This window comes from Palaemon carinicauda, chromosome 18 (genome assembly GCF_036898095.1).
Source record: "Palaemon carinicauda isolate YSFRI2023 chromosome 18, ASM3689809v2, whole genome shotgun sequence".
In the NCBI taxonomy this organism is placed as follows: domain Eukaryota; kingdom Metazoa; phylum Arthropoda; class Malacostraca; order Decapoda; family Palaemonidae; genus Palaemon; species Palaemon carinicauda.
In genome coordinates this window covers 66,663,608-66,682,653 of record NC_090742.1, presented here as the reverse complement: position 1 = coordinate 66,682,653, position 19,046 = coordinate 66,663,608, and the positions used below count along the sequence as shown (strand labels likewise).

General features: G+C 43.4%; 1 long non-coding RNA gene across 1 annotated transcript in view; it reads left to right on the top strand.

The window, feature by feature from the left end:
- The window catches only part of LOC137657870 (uncharacterized), an 84,975-nt gene that overhangs the window by 19,452 nt on the left and 46,477 nt on the right, over positions 1–19,046 (top strand). Inside the window, exon 4 of the long non-coding RNA XR_011047229.1 lies at positions 16,415–16,534. This is a non-coding gene — a long non-coding RNA (uncharacterized lncRNA). The remainder of the gene's footprint in view (positions 1–16,414; positions 16,535–19,046) is intronic.

Sequence of the window (19,046 nt, the reverse complement as noted above, 5' to 3'; positions counted from 1 at the left end):
TAGACGCTTTGCGCCCCCGCGCTGCTATGGTTGTTGCCAGCTCACAGACTGGCCAACAGTTCCATGACGTTGCGTCCAGTGCAGTCACGCATGCACCCGTGCTGCCGGACTCAGCTGACCAGCCAATTCCTACTCCTTTGCCGCTTCCTCCTCAGTATTCAGACGATGGACTCTCTGATGATGACGACGCTGCACACCTTGACGACCCGCACACGGACATCGACGAACCCAAGACCACGCCTCCCTCCTTGGACTTTAGGAAAGTTCTTGCACTGTTCAAGGAGATGTATCCTGATCAGTTTGTTTCTGCAGCCCCACGCTCTCCTCCATCTGACTTCGCTTTAGGCACGCAGTCATCCGCGCCTGCCTTTACGAAGCTCGTCCTCGCCCGCTCGTCCAAGAGAGCTTTAAGAGTGTTGGGAGATTGGATGCAGTCCAAAAAGCACCTTGGGAAGACAGCGTTCTTGTTTCCCCCTGCGAAACTCGCTTCCAGATCGAGCGTCTGGTATGCCACGGGAGAAGTTCTCGGCTTGGGAGTTCCTGCCTCTGCCCAGGGCGACTTCTCAAGTCTAGTAGACTATCCCCGCAGGCTAGCCATGAGACGCTCCAAGATTTGTTGGACTCCTTCAGACTTAGACCATCTGATGAAAGGAGTGTTCAGAGCCTTCGAGGTTTTTAACTTTTTGGATTGGTGTTTGGGAGCGTTGAGCAGGAAGACCTCCCCTTCTGACAAGGAAACTTCCATGCTCGTTATGTCCTGCATGGACAAGGCCATACGGGACGGTTCCAGTGAGCTTGCGACTTCTTTCGTTTCCGGGGTCCTCAAGAAACGGGAAAACCTTTGCTCCTTCTTGTCAGCTGGAGTAACACAATGTCAGAGATCGGAACTTATGTTTGCTCCTCTCTCAAAGTGCCTTTTCCCAGAGGAGTTGATCAAGGAGATTGCTACCTCCTTGATTCAAAAAGACACGCATGACCTGGTTGCGTCATCTGCCCGCAAAGCCACCCCTTTGCCTACCATGTCTAGACCCAGGATGGATACTCCAGCGTCAAGATTTATTCCGCCCTTTCGTGGCAGAGCCTCCAGCAGAGGAGGTGCTCGTGCCGAAGGTAAACGTGGGAGTAAGAAGAAAGGTACCAAGTCCTTTAGAGGCAGAGTCTGACTGCCACCTTCTTCAGACAGCAGTGGGAGCCAGACTCAAGAACTACTGGCAGGCCTGGGAGAACAGAGGCGCAGATGCACAATCTGTGAAGTTGCTCAGAGAAGGGTACAAGATCCCGTTCTTGCGCAAGCCCCCTCTAGCAACGACTCCCATCGACCTCTCTCCCAGGTACAGAGAGGAGGACAAAAGACTAGCTTTGAAGCAAGAGGTGTCTCTCTTACTAGCAAAGGGAGCGGTAGTCAAAGTCCGGGACCATCAATCCCCGGGCTTCTACAACCGTCTCTTCTTAGTGGTAAAGAAGACAGGAGGGTGGAGACCGGTGCTAGACGTCAGTGCTCTGAATGTCTTTGTCACAAAGCAGACGTTCGCCATGGAGACGACAAAGTCTGTTCTAGCAGCGGTCAGGAAGGAAGACTGGATGGTCTCTTTAGACCTCAAGGACGCTTACTTTCACGTCCCCATCCACCCAGATTCCCAACCTTTTCTAAGGTTCGTTTACGGGAAGGTTGTCTACCAATTTCAAGCCCTGTGCTTTGGCCTAAGCACGGCGCCTCTTGTATTTACGAAACTGATGAGGAATATTGCCAAATTCCTGCATTTAGCAGACATCAGAGCCTCCCTCTATTTGGACGACTGGCTTCTAAGAGCTTCGTCCAGTCGTCGCTGTCTGGAGAATCTAAAGTGGACTCTAGATCTGACCAAGGAATTGGGTCTCCTGGTCAATATGGAAAAGTCCCAACTGGTCCCATCCCAAACTATAGTGTACCTAGGGATGGAGATTCACAGTCAAGCTTTTCGGGCTTTTCCGTCGGGGGAGACTGCACCTCCGTCCCCTTCAATTTCACCTAGCTGTTCACTGGAGAAAGGACAAGACGCTAGAAGCGGTCTCGATCCCCATTTCCGAGAAGATGAAGTCATCACTGACTTGGTGGAAGGACAACATCAACCTCAGAGAGGGTCTGCCCCTGGCTGTTCAGACCCCCAACCACGTTCTCTTCTCGGACGCATCGGACACGGGCTGGGGTGCGACATTAGACGGTCGGGAATGCTCGGGCACTTGGAACTCGGAGCAAAGAACGTTACATATCAACTGCAAGGAGCTACTGGCAGTTCATCTGGCCTTGAAAAGCTTCAAGTCCCTCCTTCTAGGCAAGGTGGTGGAGGTGAACTCCTACAACACCACGGCCTTGGCGTACATCTCCAAGCAAGGAGGGACCCATTCTATGACGTACGAGATCGCAAGGGACCTCCTCACCTGGTCAAGAGATCTAAACCTGTCTCTAGTAACGAGGTTCATTCAAGGCAACATGAATGTCATGGCGGACCGCCTCAGTCGGAAGGGTCAAATCATCCCAACAGAATGGACCCTTCACAAGAATGTGTGCAAGAGACTATGGGCCACATGGGGCCAACCTACCATAGATCTCTTTGCAACCTCGATGACCAAGAGGCTCCCAAATTATTGCTCGCCAATCCCGGACCCAGCAGCAGTTCATATAGATGCCTTTCTACTGGATTGGTCCCATCTAGACCTTTATGCATTCCCCCCGTTCAAGATTGTCAACAAGGTACTGCAGAAGTTCGCCTCTCACGAAGGGACAAGGTTGACGTTGGTTGCTCCCCTCTGGCCCGCGAGAGAATGGTTCACCGAGGTACTGCAATGGCTGGTGGACGTTCCCAGAACTCTTCCTCTAAGAGTGGACCTTCTACGTCAGCCACACGTAAAGAAGGTACACCCAAGCCTCCACGCTCTTCGTCTGACTGCCTTCAGACTATCGAAAGACTCTCGAGAGCTAGAGGCTTTTCGAAGGAGGCAGCCAGGGCGATTGCTAGAGCAAGGAGGACATCCACTCTTAGAGTCTACCAGTCGAAGTGGGAAGTCTTCCGAAGCTGGTGCAAGTCGGTATCAGTATCCTCAACCAGTACCTCTGTAACCCAAATAGCTGAGTTCTTATTATATCTGAGGAAGGAAAGATTTCTTTCAGCTCCCACGATCAAAGGTTACAGAAGCATGTTGGCAGCAGTCTTCCGTCACAGAGGCTTAGATCTTTCCAACAACAAAGATCTATAGGACCTCCTTAAGTCTTTTGAGACCTCGAAGGAGCGTCGTTTGGCCACACCAGGTTGGAATTTAGACGTGGTACTAAGATTCCTTATGTCAGAAAGGTTCGAGCCACTACAATCAGCTTCCTTTAAAGATCTCACTTTAAAGACTTTTCCTCGTCTGCTTAGCAACAGCTAAAAGAGTCAGTGAGATACACGCCTTCAGCAGGAACATCGGATTTTCATCTGAAACGGCTACATGTTCTTTACAGCTTGGTTTTCTAGCCAAAAACGAACTATCTTCTCGTCCTTGGCCGAAATCGTTCGATATTCCAAGCCTTTCTAATTTGGTTGGAAATGAACTAGAAAGAGTCTTATGCCCTGTTAGAGCTCTTAAGTTCTATTTAAAACGAACTAAACCTTTACGAGGACAGTCAGAAGCTTTATTGTGTGCTATTAAGAAACCTTCTTTACCTATGTCAAAGAATGCAGTTTCCTATTATATCAGACTGTTGATACGAGAAGCTCATTCCCATCTGAATGAGGAAGACCATGCTTTGCTGAAGGTAAGGACACATGAAGTTAGAGCTGTCGCAACTTCAGTGGCCTTTAAACAAAACAGATCTCTGCAGAGTATAATGGACGCAACCTATTGGAGAAGCAAGTCAGTGTTCGCGTCTTTTTATCTTAAAGATGTCCAGTCTCTTTACGAGAACTGCTACACCCTGGGACCATTCGTAGCAGCGAGTGCAGTAGTGGGTGAGGGCTCAACCACTACATTCCCCTAATTCCATAACCTTTTTTAATCTTTCTCTTGAAATGCTTTTATTGTTGTTTTTTGGGTTGTCCGGAAGGCTAAGAAGCCTTTCGCATCCTGGTTGATTTGGCGGGTGGTCAAATTCTTTTCTTGAGAAGCGCCTAGATTAGAGGTTTTGATGAGGTCCTTTAGTATGGGTTGCAACCCTTGATACTTCAGCTCCTAGGAGTCGCTCAGCATCCTAAGAGGATCGCGAGGCTCAGTAAGGAAGACGTACTTAAAAAGGCAGAATAATTGTTCAAGTCGACTTCCTTACCAGGTACTTATTTATTTTATGTTTGTTATTTTGAATAACTGCTAAAATGAAATACAAAATACTTAGCTCATAATAATGTAATGCTGGTGTCTACCCACCCCCCTGGGTGTGAATCAGCTTATATGATCACCGGTTAAGTTTAATATTGAAAATTTTTATTTTTATTAGTAAAATAAATTTTTGAATATACTTACCCGGTGATCATATATTAAAGGACCCTCCCTTCCTCCCCAATAGAGACCCAGTGGACCGAGGAGAAAATTGGTTCTCTGTTTACTTGGAGTACTGAGTACCTGCTCGACAGATGGCGCTGTTGATGTACACCCCCACCTGCATAGCGATCGCTGGCGTATTTTGTCCGTAGGTTTTTCTGTCGGGCAGCAGAGCTGCAGCTTATATGATCACCGGGTAAGTATATTCAAAAATTTATTTTACTAATAAAAATAACATTTTTCGACTCTTTTCGAAGATATCTACTTGTTCCCCTTTACAAGAGCATCTCCTGAAGATGGGATGAGGAGAAGAAAGCACTTGGAGTTCGCCTTCTGCTGGGTCACTCAGGGCGATAACACACTCACGGGGAGAGAGCTCTATGACGATGCAGCACAAACAGGTAACACACAATTTGTGCCTTTTTAGCATTGGGAAGAAACTGAAGTAAAGATCATTGGCCTCCCATCCCCTTCATACACAACTGCAATAAATCTCTCTTCCTCTGATGGAGCATGACGATCAGGATTAGTCTTAACAGGAACAAGCATGGGGATATTGGCAGATTACGTACAACTGCAGTTATCAGTAAACTATAGTACTGTACAGTAAATTCTTCCTTTCTTTAAGGGTTACTTCAAACTCCTACCTTTTTTTTTTTTGGCTGATTTCAATTTTTTTTTTTTTAATTTAAAAACCACTAGTAAGAAAATTTCATACACCAAATATACATTGGAAATTTTTATAGTTTTTTTTATAGTATTTTCTGGGTCGAACCTGTGACGGCCGGCGAAAAAGTCCTTCTTTGTACTTTTTCTGATATAAATCTTCCAAATATACCAGAGAAAATTAAAAGCATGGAATGCAGAGGTTACAACCCTCGCGCGAGCACCTTGTTGGTGTCGTATATCTAACAAGGGCGTTTGTAAAACACTATTCACAGGCTGTCTTCCATTTAGATAATCCCTTCTTCAAAGGGGGAGGGCCGTGACAGGCCCTAGAGAATACAGTTGGGTTACCCTACCGACACCCACCACTCGCGCTCACTAGGTCATCCTTCTGTTTTGGACTTACCAGCAAAGTTGATAAGTGTTTTGCCCAGTGTTTTTCGAAGTGATTGTCGTTAATTCAACATGACTGACGTTGATACTTCACCCTTACCAATGTTAAGTACCATAGTTTGTTTTGGCAGCTTTTGACAGTACCGGGCATTTGTTCTGTTTCCAATATGGTGGTTTTTAGTTTTGGAAGCGATTGTCTTGCCGAGGTATCGGCAGCCATTTTGGGTTATGTTCGCTTCGGTAAATATTCTAGTTAATTTTGCCCATCTGGTACTCTGTCATCTTGATTATATCACTTAGGTTTTATGGCCTTTTAGTGTTATCATTAATTTTTACTATGGTATTTATTTGCTTGCAAGTCCAATTTGGACCTACGAAGAATAGCGATTTAAAGAATAGCGAATTAAAGTTTAGCGATTTAGTCTGTTAGTTTGTTCTCGCCTCAGAGGCTTCGTTTTAGACTATATCCTTGTTTTTTGTTACGTTATTCTTCGTTCTTGGTTATTACTAAGAAAAGCAATCAATTTTATTAATGTTCTTGTTTTATTGTGTGATGTTAGTTTTTTATTATGTAACCTTGAGAGCGAAAACAGAGACTGCTCGTTCCCTGTTCTTCAGATATGAGTTATCCTTCTCTCGTTTTCTTTGTTAGCTCGAGTAAGAGAGGTGAATTTCCCGTTCTCCGTTTTTATACGATCACGAGTTATTCAAGCCTCCTCTTAGTATCAGAGTTGATGATAGTACGTTTAATATTATAAACGTTTTTATTGATGTGGTTACTGTTAATATAGCTAACACTATTAATAGGTACGTTAGTGTATGAGTCATTTATTGGGGTCGTTTAATACCGACACCCTTAGCTCCGTGAGTTATGCTTAGCTCCGCCTTGAGTTATGCTCCGCTATATGGATACTCATTGGGTGAGAACTAGTTAACGTTCAGGAGCAGATTTTTGGAGTGCAACGGTGAAATCCGGCACTCGGACTCCGGCTGAAGCCTTTTACACACGAACCTTTTTCATGTTTGATCATAATTACACCGTTACGGCCGGCTTCACGGGAGATAACACAATCATTCATTGAGGTTAATGTTATCGTACCGGGAACGGTCACGATATCACGGTGACGGGCCTTTGCTACCGGATCTCCGGTACAAACAGAGATCAAGCAGACGGTCAGAACCGGAGTTAACAATGTGATACCGATTATTACGGTCCCTTTTTCATCGAATCTCCGGCTTCACTGGAGATAACACAAACATTCAGAATGTTATCGTACCGCTGAGGATCACGTTTTCACGATGACGGACCTTTGTCACTAGTTCTCCGTTACAAACAGAGATCAATCAGACGATCAGAATCAGGGTATGAACCCCTTTTTTCATAAATAATCACAATATCGTTATTACGATCCTTTTCATCGAATCTCCGGCTTAACCGGATATCGTACAGGCGATCAGCATTGAGGTTAATATTAGTTTTCCTCTGGTGTTCACGTTGTCACTATGACGGACCTTTGTACCGGGGATTGTTACCGGAGCTCCGGTACAGACAGAGCTCACTCAGACCACGGGGGCCAATCTCTTGTTTTGCTGTAAAGGAAAGGATTTAACATGAATACAAAGTAAACTGTATTTACTTTAATGACACTTTGAATTTGCGTTGGTAATATTCATTAGTTATTCTTGAAAGTACAAATAAAAATATATGAACATAACTATGCCTATATTTATGCATATATTTAATTCTAACTATGTATAAATATGGATAAATATCCATACAACATCGTGTTCAAATAGAAATAAATTGATTATGCCTATATTTATGCATTTTCAATTCTAACTATGCCTAAATATGAATAAATATCCATACAACATAGTGTTCAAATAGAAATAAATTGATTGTGCCTATATTTGTGCATATTCAATTCTAACTATACCTAAATATGAATAAATATTCATACAACATCGTTTTCAAATAGAAATAAATTGATTATGCCTATATTTATACATATTCAATTCTAACTATGCCTAAATATGAATAAATATCCATACAACATAGTGTTCAAATAGAAATAAGTTTCCACTCAGTACTGGGAACCAAACGTTGGCCCCTTCTAATGAAGGGCCGGGTCGAGACTAACCATGCCATGAGAGGCTATCTACTGTTCCTTGAAACAGATGAATCAATAGAATACTAATAGCCAGTAAATAATGTTAGACCCGGTTCTGAACGTCTGAGTCAGGGGTGGCCAACCTGTGGCGGATGCGCCAACAGTGTCACATTTCATGAATACAAGTGTCGAACTATACCCCAAAAGATAGTACATTAAATGATTTTTCTTTAAAATTGATTTTTATGAGTTATACAGCTGATCCCAGCCTGTGAATAGGATCATTAACCAAAGTTCAAGGAACATCCAGACTTATGTCCCCTTTCTTTTACAGAAGGTTCGCCTACATGGTTCCCGTCAAGATGATGATGAATCTCTCTGGCCTGCAAGAGAGGCTCTCCGCCCTTGGTTATCAAAGTTGGGAAGAAATGCTCCATCTAGAGGTCCCTATCTCCTCAGAGTGTCCTCTCTAAGGTTGGACGACGACCCCATGGACGGGCAGGTAGGTGGGGATGAATTTTGAGCCTTCAGCTTTGCAATTACCTACGTCACCGACCTAGGACCCTTAATGGATCCTGATGTTCATGTTACCCTGCATAAACCGTGACTGCTAAAAGCAACACATTCTAGGGAAAACCAAGGGGCTATGACGGAGCTCAAAAGTATGGTAGTGAGTCAGATCCGTTCAGGAACTCAGAAGTTCCCCCCTACAGCCCCAGGCATATCGAAGTAACCTCCTTCGATAAAAACAACGCATAGAGATTTGCCTTTCATGTTCCATATATAGATGGTACCATAAATCTGGATGGCATAGACATCCTCCCTCTGGGGGACCTAGAATTTACTCCCAGGTACTAGAATTCCCGTTCAACGGATTCATTCGATTGAAAGAGATTGCCTTGGTTAGGTTAGACAAGGTACCGAAGGTAACAGTATTATTTCCTAAAGGGCAGGCCCGATCTGTCTGGACCAGGATGTTGTCAGTCTGGGGGTTACGATAATTCCAAGATCTGCCCTTCCAATTCGACCTACACGTTTGATGGTCTGATCGGGTTAGTTGTGGGAAATACGTTCTGTCTGAGGCCTCTATCAGACAGGAATCGATAGTCGGTTACCCACTCGTCATCACAGCCTCCCTCCGATTCGACGTCTATGCATCCAAATCCCCCTCATCAGGTGGTCTACCTCACTGATTCCCCAGGTACACAGCCCAACCCCGTTGGGATGTTTTACCTGCATACAGCCCTAGATCCGAACCCTCAGGCTCCTCTCGTGGACACCAGAGAGGAAGCTACAGGAGTAGAAGACAGTCTCGCCATCGAGACGGACCTAGAAAAAAAAAAAAAAAAAAAAAAAGGGGGGCCTCGGAGAAGGAAAGTACCTAGATTCACCCCCTCACAACGCGGTGGTCCCGGTAGGGGGTAGACTTTACCACTTTCGAGACCATTGGACCTTCGGTCTGTGGGCTCATAGCATAATCTCTAAAGGTTTGAGGTGAAAATGGCCACAAGGTCCTCCTCCTCCACCAGTGACCTTCTCCCAGGAATCCACTCCCATCCTGGAAGAGTACACCACAGGGTTACTCAAGAAGAAGCAATCAAACGGGATCGATCACTGAAGTTCCAAAGCCACCTGTTCACAATTCCGAAGAAAGGCTTGGCGGCATTGAGAGTGGACCTGGACTTGTCAAGCTAAACTCTTACATTCTCTGCGACAAGTTCCGGATGTTGACTATCTCTCAGGTACGGACCTTACTTCCCCGTAGGACCGTCACCACCTCTGTCGATCTTACCGACGACTATTATCTTGCGCCTTTAGCTCGAAACTTCTCTTCTTATCTGGGTTTCCGCCTAAGCAGGAAAGCCTTTGGGTTCAAGACATGCCCTTTGGCCTCAACATTGATCCCAGGATATTCACAAAACTAGGAGAGAGAGTGTTAGAACAACTCAGGAACCAAGAGATACAGATCATTGCTTATCTGGCCGGTTGGCTCATTTGGGCCTGGCCGGTCATAGAAGGCAACAGAGCTACGAAGGAATTATTCCAATTTCTCGACAACCTGTGATTTCGGGTCAATCTCCAAAAAATCTCGCCTGCAACCATCAGTCCGCTTAGAATGGTTAGCCATTCAGTGGGACCTTTCGAAGCACACGTTGTCTCTCCCTTCCAAAAGGTAAGAGGAATAGTTTCAAAGATCAAAAAAAAAAAAAAAAAATGTTCTCAAACACAAACAGGTGTCCGAAGAGCCTTAGAAAGTATCCTCGGACTTTTCCAATTCACTTCAGTAACAGATCTAATAAAAGCCAAACTCAAAGACATCAATCGAGTTTGGAGAAAGAGAGCTACAGTACCTATAAGAGACATGGTCTCGAAGATCCCCTCTGTCTTGAAAATGAGACTACGCCCATGGTCCGAACCGAAGGACCTCTCCAAATCGGTTCCTCTACAATTCCCACCTCCACAAGTGACATTCCATACAGCCGCGTCTCTAAGTGGATGGGGGGAATTACTCCGAACATCAGATGTTTCAGGTTCTTGGTCACTCTCCATGAAACAGTCCCATATCATTGTTCTCAAAGCCATGGCAGTGTTCTTGACCCTGAAGAGAGAGACTCCTCCGAGGTCGACCCACATCAGAGTAGTGTCAGACAGCACAGACGCAGTACACTACGTCAACAGGGGAGGATCCAAGTCACCCAACCTGAATCAGATCCTGGTCACTATCTTCGCCTGGGCAACAGAAGAGAACTGGTTCCTGTCAGCACCTCACCTAGCGGGAGGCCAGAATGTGAGAGCGGACTCACTATCCAGGACGGATCCACTGGAGTCAGAATGGTCTCTAGACATAATTTCATTCCGGTGGATACTCAGGCTCGTTCCAGGCCTCCAGGTAGATCTATTCGCAACTCAGATGAATCACTAACTTCCTTGTTATGTGACCCCAACCCTGGACCCTCGGGCTTATGCCATGGACGCATTACCCCGAGATTGGAACCATTAGAAGAAGATTTCCCTATCTCCCCCAGGGAATCTTCTAAAAACTTTTACACAAACTACGCTCCTTCCCGGGCGCAGTAGCTTTAGTACCACCTCACTGGCCAAGAACAGTTGGTTTCCTCTCCTCCTCGAGTTGAAACTCAGTCCCATCCGGATCCCGTTCCTCAAACTGACCCGAGTATCCAAACTCACTGTGTCAGATTACTCAAGGATAGCCAAAACTCTAACTTTGTGGACTACAGGAAGTTGGCAGCTCGTAGAGATGTGAACATTGAACCGGAAACGATCTCTTCATCGAATGGGACAAAAAAGGGACTCGACAATTCGCCAATATGATTCGGCCGTTAACAACTAGTAGGTCCCCTAAGAGTGCAGACCATACTCGTATGTCCCCGCATTTAGCCATCTCTTTCTTGAGGTTCCTATTTGACAAAGGCCTAACAGTTAGCACTTTAACCACCATCAAGTCAGCTTTGAAGAAGATCTGCCTTGTTGGGTTCAACATTAACCTAGCTGATTCCTATTTCTCATCAACCCCAAAAACATGTGCTAGGCTTCGACCTTCGGTTCGGCCACAAAAGGACTCTTGGTCTATGAACGATGTTCTCAAACTTGCGATGGACACGGACAATGAATCCTGCTCTTATATCACTCTTCTTAGGAAGACTTTATTTCTAACGGCTATGGCCTCAGGTGATGGAACATCAGAACTAGCAGCTCTCACGAAACCCGGAAAACATAGATTTCCTCCCTTCAGCCGAAGTACTCCTTTCCAGACAAAGCTTCCCTAGCTAAAAAATGAGGATCCGCAAAATAGGTGCTCCTCTCGGAAGATTATTCTTCATCCCCAGGATTTTTCTCCGTGTACAGTCACACTCTCAAGCCCCTTTTTAGCTAGAACTGCCACCCGCTCGTCTGGCTCCTTGGTTATCAGGGAACAAGGAGGTACTATTTCCATTCACGGTATCAGGCAACAAATCCTCTACTTCATTAAACATACTAATCCGGAATCATTTCCCCAGGCTCATGATATACGGACAGTAGATGCCTCCAACAATGATTTCCAGAACAGGGACTTTGATGATTTTAAAAAATATACGGGTTGGAAATCCCCTATGGTTGTCAAACGCCAATATCTAAAGATCTTACAGGCCCTTAAATACCCAACGATGGCAGAGGGGAGCCTTATCTCTCCCCATTAATCTCCTCTTCTTCCTTTCTTCCATCTCTTCTCTTCTCCCTCCTACCCGCCACTCACACCACGTCGCCGCTCTCCTTGGTAGTTCGTTAGCCCTATGATATTTGCCATGTTTAATTCCTATGGTTTAACTGTTATTGTAGTTACCGTTCCTTTAATGTTTAGATATACTTAGACATGTAAGGTTTGATGCCTTTTGCGATTCGACACTCAGTTGGTTCCTTGTCGTCATTATTATTTAACCTTACGTTCCCTATGTCATTTGGCTGGTTGGTAATTGGACGGTTACTTTATTATATCATAGTATTGTCGTACATGGTGATTGTATTCTCCTCATTATGTTATTAATTTATTGGGCTTGGAAGGCATTCTCTGGTACTTTTTCGCCGGCCGTCACAGGTTCGACCCAGAAAAGGGATTTTGACGAAGGAAAAATCTATTTCTGGGGAGAGACCTGTGACGCCCGGCGAAACCCTTCCCGATTATTTTTGTACGGACCCACCCTTTCCTTGCCAAGCCATATGTTCTTGCAGAAGGATGACCTAGTGAGCGCGAGTGGTGGGTGTCGGTAGGGTAACCCAACTGTATTCTCTAGGGCCTGTCACGGCCCTCCCCCTTTGATGAAGGGATTATCTAAATGGAAGACAGCCTGTGAATAGTGTTTTACAAACGCCCTTGTTAGATATACGACACCAACAAGGTGCTCGCGCGAGGGTTGTAACCTCTGCATTCCATGCTTTTAATTTTCTCTGGTATATTTGGAAGATTTATATCAGAAAAAGTACAAAGAAGGACTTTTTCGCCGGGCGTCACAGGTCTCTCCCCAGAAATAGATTTTTCCTTCGTCAAAATCCCTTTTTTATATGTATTTTATCAATGTGTAGAAGTTAATTTTAAAGGGGGCTATTTTTCATATGTTAGTTTTTGTTTTTTCTAAAAGTGAATGCACTGATTGTAGACTATATCTCCTATCTTTTCATGTTTGAATGACAAAAACTCTATATTAAAAAGTTAGTAGCAGCTTTTCCCCAGAAAACTTCATATTTTGAAAAATCAAACTTTAATTTAAGTACGTAGAGTATAAGTACTGTATAAGCTTTTAGATGTGATTTTCCTCAGCACTGGGGATCATAAGGACAATTATGATACTGTACACCTGTCAACTATTATGATCTGTCCCAAGCACTCTCAGGCCAGAGATCTTTAAACAGTCACGATCTTCTGATGTTCCAAGACTGTCCAAGACCTGGATCTTCCCACATTCAGAAGCCAGGACAAACCTTCTTATACTCCTATGTTTTACCCGATACCAGTGTCCTACAACTCTTTCACACAATAGGCCGGATCTCAAACTCAGAGATGCCACATTGTGCTCTCAGAGGGGTTAGAGGGATCTTCGCCAACCAAGGATAGGTACATGACTAGGGCTGCTATGCGCTGCATGGTACCATGCTCTCACATACGCTTTCCAAAGGCTAAGGCACGTGGTACCCTTACCCTTGAAGAGCATGAGAGCCAGAAGCAGTTAAGTCGCTGAAGGAGACCAGCCAACAACCATGCGTTCCTTCATCCTCTATAGGGAATTTCCTCGTTTCATTCAGGTACAGGCTAACTTGGGCAGGAAGGATTCCTCTTAAGAAAATTGAGAATCCCAGATCCTACAGCACCTGACTGTTACCCATGGCCATGGGTGTCTCCCAAGCTTCCACTCCAGAAGTTCCTGAAGTATTGCTAGTCAGTCACCAATGTTCTCTTTACCCTCTGGTGTTGTTGGAGAAGAGCAATACTGGATGATCTACCATTGTAGCTGTACAGCAATCCATATCGCTGAAACTCCTCACCTCCAGATAATCTGTGGCCCTAAGATGTTTCCCAGGAGAGATGGGGCACCCGTCCGAGTACAGTATCCTACCCGTTTTGTGGGATATAATCCAGGAAAGAAATATACCTGCTTTTCAATGTACCGGTAATGTGTAATTTATGCAGTGTAGCTACTTTTCAAGCTTTCCAAAGGAGTTTTATAAAGCATTCTGTAGCATTGATGATTGACAGTTTCCATTAGTGACTCATCAACATGGGGCTTATTTCATGGCTGCTTATGAAGTAGGTGCACTCGGGAAGTCATCAACAACAGGACTATTTGAACAAACGTACTCAGTAGACAGGCAATCTGTAAGGGTCGGTTGCAACCCCTGCATCATTGCTTGGTGGAAAGGCTTCTTATTTTATGTTTTCATCATGGCTTAACCGACTCTCCATTCAGCTAACCAAGAAAGTTTCAGTATTCCCCAGTCTCAATCCGTTGGCAGCATTCAAGGATGCATTCAAACATCCCTGAGAATTCGGGATGTTTACTCCTTTCTGCCTGGTTTCATGTTTTGTCAATTATTCAAAAGGTAGATGATACTTAGGCTCGGCATGACCTTGATTTCTCCCAAGAGGTCACACACCGGTGGTATCCAGATCAGCTGTTTTTTCCTTCATTGGAAAAGCTTCTCAATCTTCGCAATGAAGGATAATGCTCGGCCCTCAACACGAAGTTTTCAACTAGGACTTGCGTCTGGACTCTTCGAGAATAGTCTACTCATGAGGAGCTCCTAGAGAGCTTCAGCCACAAGCAATGTTTCACAAGTTCACAGGGCTCCAGCAATCCTGCACAAACCCAGGTGATTGGTGGAAGATAGGGCTTCAGCCCTTCATCATCCTCTATTAGCCTTTCCCTGATGAAGCAAGTAGGAAAAGACATATCTTGGCTTGTGCACAAGTCATTCTAGAGGATAGAGCATTACCATCACCTTGGTTCAGGAGTTCATGATCAGGACCTAAAAGTCAGCCATTAATGACTTTATGTTCTTCTAGTGGGGTACTCTATAATGCTTAAAATTTTTGGTGTGATTCTTGATGGCAAATTTAATTTTGAGAAACTCATTGTCTGTTTCCTCTTCAATTGCACAAAAAATTGGCTTATTGAGAAAGTGAAGATTTTCGGTAATCAACATATTCTGAATTAGTGTTTTAGTTCTTTCGTTCCGCCTTGCTTTGAGTATTGTTCTTCCTGGGTTTCAGCTGCTAAATCCCATCTTAATTTGTTGGGACAGGAACTTAGTCTATTAAATTTCATATTCCTGATGTAGATCTTAATAGCTGGCACTGACATTTAGTTAGTTTGTTATGCATGTTGCAGAAGATTTTTCATAATTGTAACCATCCTTTGCATTCAGTTTTTCCTAGACTACCATCCTGTTCGAAAGACTAGGTATGCAGTTACAGTAATTCTAATGGTCATGCCCTCTCCATCATTAGACTCAAAACTACACAGTATGGTATTCTAGAAATTTATTCCAGCTGTGGCCAAGTTGTGGAATGATCCTTATCCTTAACTTGCAGTTAATGTATTTACGTTGAACTGGCTTACTTAAGCCTCTATTATAGTATATTTATAAAAGGTCCATTTTAATGTTGTTACTGTTCTAAAAATTTGTTATTTTAATTGTTCATTACTTCTCTTGTAGTTTATTTATTTCCTTATTTCCTCTCCTCGCTTGGCTATTTTTCCTTGTTGGAGCCCTCGGGCTTATAGCATCCTGCTTTTCCAGCTAGGTGGTAGATGCTAAACAGATTTTGTAGCAAACCTAGCCCTTCTCGTGACAAGAAACATCTGGTCTAAGATACCCGTTCTGACATCAAGTTTTGAGTGACAGAGAAGATCGACTGGACTTTTTTTACCTCCTTTCTACCCCTTCCTTGGGGTGCAGCAGTCACTTTTATTATTTTCTGGATAGCATTGTAGATGTAAGCTACGAGATCGAGCTACTTTTCTTAACGTACGTATATGTTTATGGGTAAATGTTTGCACTTACTTTTCTCATAAATGACCAAGCAGTGCATTCAGACAAAATATCTTCCACACACAAATAGGTTTCTCCTTGACCGTCGACCAGACGTTGGTAGTGACCTCGCCTAACGCCTACATCATCTTCATGTCCATGTAGTTAGGAGGTTGACACGAGTCGTCACTTTTGCTCCTGTAGATGACCGAAGTGGTTTGATATTTCCTTGGAAAGTAATCCAGCCAGTTTGTTTATAGGGAATCCCGTCCTCCTAAGGATAATTTTCCTATTAAATGACGAAGGTTTGCATGCATGTAGGAACGAATCGCAAATTTTTTAAGTGTAACTTGTATTTTTACTATCTGTACAAACAAAAGTCCTTTAAGTTACGTTTTTCACATCAACCACCTCGCAGTGAGAGCTCGATGGCCTGTCAGTTTGGCAGGTCTTACTTGCCATCCTTCAGCTAACTACTGCCACCTCATGTTTAAGCGGCGCTTGCTCCTATTAAGGAACTTGGGTTTTTTAGTTAAGGAAAATACAAATTACTTTCAAGATAAATTATTATTGTACAGTATTCAAATGATCATTTTAGTTTTGGGGTTTTTCTTTATGGTGAATGTAGTGATGTTTGTTTGGTTTGTTTGTTTTGCATTTAAATTTGTTTTGATGGAACTTCTTTGCTTTCCTTATGTTGAAAATGATTGATGTTTGTTTATCTCTTCCAGGTGTTCTTTAGCTACTATACTCACAAGTATCTTATGAAAATTTTTTTGTTAAGACATCATTGCTCAGTAAGAATTTGAAGGATATGGCAAGTGGAACTTAGATTTTTCATATTGTGTATGGTAAGTATGCATTATTGATGTAATTTAGTGCACACACACAGAAGTAAAGATAATCTTTTTCCAGTAGTAATTCTTCATATCAAATTATTTGTCTCGTGTTGTATTTTCAGGAAGGTCTTCCTTGATAAATTTTTTTTTTAGATTGAAGGATCAAGCCCGGGAAATTCATTCTGATATTTTTGGGTTTAATGTGCTGTGGTAAAGAATTTTCTTGCAAAGGTTAGAACAGGGAATCCAATACGACTAAAAAATATCAAAGTAATATTAGTCTTCCCTGCTGTAGGGTTGGTGTTTCAAAGTGCAAAGCAGGGACTCAATGTGTATTAGGAAGACCTTTGAGTTAAGGCTACATTGAACCTATCACAGCACCCCCAGTGCTGATTGATTGATTGATTACTGTAATTAGGAGTTATCTGGCATCCTGGCATCTAAGGTCATTGATGCCGAATCTCCAGTGCTGAAAGTAATCACGTCATCATCGAGAACCAATACTGATACCTTAGACAATGCTGCTGCAATTTTCACTAGTTTTGAGTTTTCATCATTTTTTCTGTTTGGCACTGGGAAGTGAGAAGTCTGCATCCATTGTTAAGTAATAAGAATTAAGTTGCAATTTATTTATCTGCTATTCCTTAGTACTGTAACAGCTAAATGTAATTGAAGGGTTAAATTACCATTAGAAATTATTTTAGGGGCTGTTTTTTTATGTGATCAGCTTTTTATGGCATATGACACCATTCACTCGTGGCTTTCTTTCCAACATGGAAGTGTTTTGAATGTTTATAGCTTTTCCTTTCTTTCATTTTAGGAATTTTTATGCCCTTCAATTTTCATTTTGGCTTTTATTTTTTTGGGCTCAAGCTTTCTAAGGGATATTTGGCTACAGTGATACTCCCAGAGAATTGACCATAGGTCTCCAGAATTCTAACTCCTGGCGCGAGTATCCTTAAAATTTCTCTTAAGGATATCGCAAGATATCAGGGGATATATATCTTGATACGACACATGGCAATCTTCACCCCGAATAGCGTTTTCGCTTTGAGGGGGAAGAGTGGCGAAATTGAAGGGGAGCCGTTAGCAAGGTTACCCTTCCTCCCCTACTATTACAGGGCTCCAAGATGGCGCTCATTCCTATTTCAGTAGCGCTTTCGCACGTTGTTCTCCCTGCTTATCTAGTGTTTTAGATTGCTATTATCGAGGAATTATTATCCATTCTCCAGCCTCTTCTGCCTCTGGAAAGTTGAGTATTTAATCTTTACAGTGTATAATTTTTAGCTCCCTTCTCACAATGAATTTAGAATAAATTTAATGTGTTCATTGGAGCATAGCCGGTCACCGGAGGCGTCATTTTGGGCGCTGTCGTTCGTCATGCATGCTTTATTTAGTCAGCAGAACGACATTCCCGGTATTTAGCTTTAATGAATTATAGCTATTTAGGCAAAATTTATACTAGGAAGATAAGATCATGCAAATAATTTTCCTCTTCCTAAATGTGCCGATCGTATACGCTAGAGTCTCGGTGATATGGGTAGCCGAGATCTCGCCCCGCTCTAGGCTAACCTAGCCTATGCGCTTTAGTATACTTACATATATTATCCCCGTTTACCCTCGCGTATCGCTTTATCAATTCAATAGGAGATATTATATCTCCTAGAATTAATTATATAATTCGATACTCATCTCCATTGGAGATTTAAGGGTAAACCCTCCTTCCTTCCGAGTGCCGCCATTAGACGACAACCCTATCTTGGTCTTGCCTTAGAGTAGTACACTCCAGCTTGACTAGGCTAGTGTTTGTCTTCTCCCCCTTGCCGGTGAGTATCCCGGCCTGGTTTTAAGATTGCAACTCAGAATATTCAGTCTTTATGCCGACTGCTTGGCTGCCGGGTGAGTAGTCACTCCCCTGCCGGCTTACAGTTGTAGGCATAGGAAGATTAGCTTCCCTAGTCCGCACCTGAAGTGGTAGTACAATGCCGCCACCTTCTCCTCTGCAGTCTAGAAAACGTCTTTGTTTCGGGAGACCCTAGGCTGAAGAATAGACATTCTTCTGCCGCCTAGGATGGCGCCAATATTCAAAACAAGGTTTCATCTGTTTGGAAATGGCGGCAATCCTGCTGCCTTCTCCCGACACAATATAAAAGACCCTTTCCCTGCCCCTCTCTGTTTTTTAGCGATAGCCTAGCCATCGCATGTCTGTGGTCGGTGTCCTACAATCTCCCCGCTTGCCGGGTAGAACGTGGCGCTGGCAGGGCTCCTACATAAGCGGCTTGATAGTAGGACAGTAGTTTATTTTCCAACATACCCTGTGTATCCTTTCACAGTCTATTGTTAAGACCAATCTTATATTTAAGCGAAGTAATCCTTCAATACACCGATGGAAGTAATCAGACCATAATTTACCCACAATATTAATACTTTATGGAAGGGTTAGTGCTAGTATACACTAATTCTAACACTAGAGGTTAGAACCCTTCTCCTTTTGATTTTCCTTTATTAAGGAAATTCTAATATT